The sequence below is a fragment of the Euprymna scolopes genome, chromosome 38 (assembly GCF_053919585.1).
Source record: "Euprymna scolopes isolate OS-2025 chromosome 38, ASM5391958v1, whole genome shotgun sequence".
Lineage (NCBI taxonomy): Eukaryota > Metazoa > Mollusca > Cephalopoda > Sepiida > Sepiolidae > Euprymna > Euprymna scolopes.
In genome coordinates this window covers 12,422,772-12,429,095 of record NC_136519.1, presented here as the reverse complement: position 1 = coordinate 12,429,095, position 6,324 = coordinate 12,422,772, and the positions used below count along the sequence as shown (strand labels likewise).

The following is a 6,324-nucleotide window of genomic DNA, read 5'->3' as shown; positions in this document are numbered from 1 at the left end:
ACCCCCGCTAGTACCTAATAAATTACAGGACAAGACATTAATGTGGCGAGGGAGGTCTATAACCGCTAAATCAACCAGGGTTGCTCGTCGGTTAGACGAACAACATGTGGGGAAAATGGCTTACCGTACAAACATCCTCGTGTCTGTCTGTCTTGTGAGTCGCACGCGTCGAGAAAGAAAGAAAGAAAGAGTTATCATGGCAGCCGTGACGTTTTGTAGTGACCGAAGTCTCGCGCGATCACGTGTTACTTGTGGGTGTGGGGGGAAGGAGAAATCATTTGATGTTTGAGAAGCGGCAAAGTCAGTTGGAAGAATTTGTGTGAGCAGTGATTTTTGCTTTTGATTGACTGCACAACATACACTTTTGTATGATCTTGTCAATACATTTTGCTACTATATTTCGGTTCTAACAATTTTATGAACAGATTTATATGACGATAGGAAGTCTCATTGCAAGATATCTCTTTGTAATTTTATCGCAGTTATGTATTGTTCTTCTGTTCTCATTTTACATTCTCAAGCACTCTATTATCCATGCGTGAGAAATCATGCATAGGGTTTTTTTAGTGACGTCGATCGATCATATAGCTATGTTATTTCTACGTGATTCACTCAAATGCCACTCTTAAGTTAATATGGATACGGAAAACAGAATACCACACTACAGTATGCTATTATACCATTGTAGGCGTACACACACCATAGTCTTGATGACATTCACATGGAGTTCATTAAAGCTAGTGAGGAAGCACTTCTAAATGTATTGAAATGCTACGACGAAGTGTGCCCTCATAGACACGCGGCGGTACTTCCCTATGAAATTTTTATTTGACCAATCAACGCTGGTGTACTGACTGCCTTACTCGTTTCACACTTGTTATAATCCCTCACAGATCCCCCACTTTCATTGTCTTATCTCACTCCAAAACTCACCCTCGATTCAAGCAAGATTGTCTAAAAGCAGTCTGAAGTATTGTCATACGTTTACTTTTGGGGGTGCTGGCAGTGGTTCAGTTGTCATAATTTTGATTGGAGGAAAGCATGAGTTTTAAGCTGCGCATCTCCGATCTCATTTTCAGGTGTGATAAACGGCTCCTATCGCCCGTGGAATTGGTACACAACTGGCTAAATAGTAGATGGTCTGCAAAAAAAAAAAACGGTTTTCATCACACGGAAATGGAACCATGTCGTCTTTTCAAAGGTGAGAATTTTATCGTTCCACCCTGTACAATGATCATTTTTTGTTCATTTGCTTTATTTATTTTCAGTATTTTTTTTTTTGTTCGAGTTTCAAGGGTTGTTAGTTTCTTTGTGCTTTATTACCACTGAAATGCCTAGATGAGTCCATAATCGTTGGTTTTTCTTCATAAGATATTCATCTCTCTACTGGAACAAACAAAAGAAAACTTGCTTTAATTCTTATCGTGTACCTAGTATCTGTTGCAATTCCATTTATATACGTTTTTTTCCCAAATTCTTTCTACCCGTAGAATACATTGCCACGGGGTTTCTTCCTTGCTGATTACAACATAGTCGTTTTTATATTTAATGTTCAAAATATTTGTCATGAATCTCACCCTAATAAAATTGATCAAGTTTTGCACACTCATAGAAATTTTCGTCTCGCGTTTGGCATTAACTCCAATCTTCTTGAACCTATTCTCGAATGAATATTAACTTCAAGAATTGCAATCATTCTAAGAAGTCTTATATTTTGGACTCCGGGGAATCGTCGACCAAACTAACGAGGCACTGCGATTGTAAATATTAATATTCAATAGAGAAAATATTATTGAACAGTTGAAAAAAGAAAGTTGCAATACATTATAACCGGGTCAAATGTTGAGGCAAAATAAAAATAAACCTTTGTAAGTTTCGGAACAATAATAAACAGAATTTAGTTTCAAAATAATGCCACGGAATAATATGACTAGTGACCTTGGGAGAGTTTGATTTATGCACATAGACTAGTTTAAGTCAGAGTAAAAAAATCGAGTTGGACAGTCGAGATGGGCAGTTAGCTAGCCACCGGGGAAAAAACGGATAGTCTGAGGATGCTCTGGGGAAGCTATCAGACACAACGTATAGCAAAATGTAAACTTCATCAAGGGTATCTTGACAATAATAAAAGGCGTTTTTACGAAAAGAAAAAAGAAACTTGAAAGAGCGTACTCAGAAATATAAGGCAGAAAACAAGTATTCTGCCTCATCTCAGCACATCAAAACATATATATCTATATCTATCCACCCATCCATCCATCTATCTATATATATATATATATATATATATATATATATATATATATATAAATATATATATATATATATACATATATATATAGTGCAGCCAAAAAGATAGTCCGCTCTTGTCATTTTTTCAAAAACCGCAAATAACCAATACCTCATTGGATTCACCTTTTATTCTTCTATAATTTTACCTGTTTGTAGTATCCTAGTGTTCACGTCAATTTAAAAAAAAATTAACTTCAAATCGAGAAGGCAAAAAGAAACTCCGCAAAATGATAAACTGTTATTATATTGTTATATGTAACTTTAGAATATTAAAGAAACACAAATATTAAAGGAACACAATGAACTAGTTATTATTTAGTAGCATAGCCATTCTTTAAGTTCACAGCCTGCAAATCTTGGGAAATTCTCCTGAATTTGTCTGCAGCAAGAATCCGATAGAAAGGGCATTCCAATTCTCTTTAATTTTTGTCCAGTATTCTCGTAGATTTGAAATTTATCATTGCTTAGTCGTTGCTTGATATAATGCCATACGTTTTCGATAGGATTGAGGTCTGGAGATTGTGCAGGCCAATCCAAACACAGAATATTGTGATCCTCAAGGAACCTTTTGACATAGCCAGCTTTGTGGATAGGATCATTATATTGCATGAAGCTGAGATTGCCATCCAAATTCCGTAGGATAGAAATAGTAGGGTAGAAAATGCTCAGGCAATATATAAATGCACTACGTCTAGTAAATTCGACCTTGCCAGCGACATATAGGCGCTGGACCATTGGCACTAATAGCTCCCAGCACCAAAAGTGAACCTCTACCGCCTAGCCATAGGAACTTGATTTCGTCGCTAAAAATCACTTTCGACCAATATGAAGAGTCATGGTCTTCTTTGTATCTGACGAAGTCCAGACGGCGCTTTCTGTTCTTTACGGATCATTGGCATGCGCCTTGAATCACAGCTTCGTAAATTATATTCGTTGAATTTGCTCTTAACTGTAGAAAGAGAGCACTTTTTAACAAGATTACACTGTTGTTGGATTTGAAGAGCTGTTTCAAATCTGTTTCTGAGGCTATGGGTCTTGATAGAATTGTTTTTCCAGTAAGAAGTAACTCTAGGACGACGAGATTTAGGGGGATCACGAACACTGTCGGTGTGTTAGTGATTCTGCACATTTATTCGTACTGTTTTCTCATCACATATCAATCTGCGGTCGATTTATGATAAGATAAACCAGAAAGGTGGAAATTAATGAGCTCCTGACGATCACTAAGAGAAACTTAAGAGTTATGGAATAAATGTCACGTTGTATAACCTAGAAACAACAACAATTACGATTAAAGATGCTAAAAGCTGTATATTTTATGATAAGAGATGCTAAAAAGTGCATATTTAAAGCTGGGTTTAAGCTTATTTGTTGCTGCGGAGTTTCTTTTTGCGTTCTCGATTTGAAGCTAATTATAATATATATATACATATATATATATATATATATATATATATAAGTATATATAACTGATCTAAAGACTGTAAATAAATATAAAGACTTATATTGACAGATATATATATATATATATATATATATATATATATATATATATATATATATATATATATATATATATATACAGGGTGGAATTATAAATTTGTCGCCTTAAAGAAAACAACACTACACCTTTATTTTTAGTCGGTCTCTCCGTAACGCTTTTGTGCTTGGCCTTTTTGATTAAGATCAAAGGTCTGTTGTTAATAGCTGTTGTTCTTAGCTTTTTTCGATTTTCTTGGTTTTCGGGCCAGGATCAAAGTGTAGCATCTGTTCCGGCAGATACTGCAAGCTATGACTAGCAAAGACCAGATGTGGGGGCAACCCCACATGCCTGACCTTTAACCAGCTCTTATTTCCCACCTCTCGGGAGCTGGTCCCCTTTTCCCCTTCCCCCTCCCTTCACTCCTCACATTAAAAATCGGCCTTGTGCCTAATTTGCTCGGTGGGGGAGCAAATAAATACCATCTGTTCCGGCAGATGCTGCAAGCTATGACTAGCTATGACTAGCTATGACTAGCAAAGACCAGATGTGGGGTCAACCCCACATGCCTGACCATTAACCAGCTCCCATTTCCCACCTCTCGGGAGCTGGTCCCCTTTTTCCCTTCCCCCTCCCTTCACTCCTCACATTAAAAATCGGCCTTGTGCCTAATTTGCTCGGTGGGGGAGCAAATAAATACCATCTGTTCCGGCAGATACTGCAAGCAAAGACCATATGTGGGGGGTAACTCCACATATCAGACCTTGGTCAATGTAGGGCAACCCTTCATACCAACAGTTCCGATCCAGCTCCCATTTCCCACCTCTCGGGAGCTGGTCCCCCTTTTCCCTCTCCCCTCCCTCTCTCTCCACATTAAAAAACGGCCTTGTGCCTAATTTGCTCGGTGGTGAAGCAAATAAATACAATCTGTTCCGGCAGATACTGCGATCAAAGACCCAATGTGGGGGCGACCCCACAGATAAGACCTTGGTCAATGTAGGGGCAACCCTTCATATCAATTGTCACTATCCAGCTCCCCTACTCCCCGGGAAGTTGGTACCCATTTCCCCTTCACCCCTCACATTAAAAATCTGCCTTGTGCCTAATTTGCTCAGTGGGGGAGCAAATAAATACCTCAAAGTGTAGTATCTGTTCCGGCAGATACTGCAAGCAAAGAACATATGTGTGGGCAGCCCCACATATAAGACCTTGGTCAATGTAGGGGCAACCCTTCATACCAATTGCCACTATCCAGCTCCCCTACTCCCCGGGGAGTTGGTCCCCATTTCCCCTTCACTCCTCACTTTAAAAATCGGCCTTGTGCCTAATTTGCTCGGTTGGGGAGCAAATAAATACCAACCCCACATATCAGACCTTGGTCAATGTAGGGGCAACCCTTCAGACAATTGTAACTATCCAGCTCCCATTTCCCACTCATCGGGAGCTGGTCCCCTTTTTTCACTCCCCCTCCCTCTCTCCACATTAAAAAGCCGCCTTGTGCCTAATTTGCTCACTGGGGAAGCAAATAAATACATATTGCAAGCAAAGACCATATGTGGGGTTTCCCCCACATATAAGACCTTGGTCAATGTAGGGCAACCTTTCATACCAATTGTCACTATCCAGCTCCCCTACTCCCAGGGGAGTTGGTCCCCATTTCCCCTTCACTCCTCACATTAAAAATCGGGCTTGTACCTAATTTGCTCGGTGGGGGAGGAAATAAATACAATTTTCTTGGCCTTTTGGCCAAGATCAAAGTGTAGTATCTCTTCTTACGACATGCTGTACTTATTGTGATGTAAAGTGGGGGATCAATTTTCTGTATTAATTTAATGTAAAATAATCCTCAACTTACAACCAGTCTCAGTGTCATTCAAGTCATTCTCCAGATCATTCAAGTTGTTTTGAAGGATTCCAGTTATTCTTTAAGCATTCAAGTCATTCTTAAGGTCATTCAGTTCATCCTTAAGTTCATTAAAGTCATTCTAAGTCATTTACTTTTTATTTATTTAAGTCATTTCAGCCCATTTTTCGGTCATTTTAGTTTATCTTTAAGAATTACATGCCAATCCTACATTCATGCATTCATTCATTACACGAGAGCATGGGACTAATGGCTATCGACCTTGTTAAACTTTATTGGAAAAAAATCAATCCAGGTAACTTCATTATGTAGTATACATCTAACCGCCTTCAACCCTAATCACCGTCTCGATGGGGGCCGGCGTTAAGACCTGCTGCCACACCCAGAGTTAGCCACCAGTCACGTGATTTCACCAGGGAATCCCCACACTCTTCAGCCCATCCACATACACTTTGGTGTTGACTTCGAAGATGTGAGATGACATGGTGTAGCTCTTACTTTAAACCACAATAAAGGCCATAACCGCGGCTGGAAACCTTATTTTCATCACTCTGGGCATGTTTATGTTGCAGGCGATGCATTTTGAGGGTACTGGCAATGGTCCTGTTTTATAACTTGTATCGATAGAGTGCATGAGTTGTACAGTGACGCATCGATGAACTCGCTCGTTGAACATTGTGTCACTTTC

The 6,324-nt window shown here is 39.2% G+C and overlaps 1 pseudogene; it reads left to right on the top strand.

The window, feature by feature from the left end:
* The first annotated feature begins 5,497 nt into the window (after nucleotides 1-5,497).
* On the top strand, nucleotides 5,498-5,715 carry LOC145263472 (U2 spliceosomal RNA; annotated as a pseudogene).
* Nucleotides 5,716-6,324: the final 609 nt, after the last annotated feature.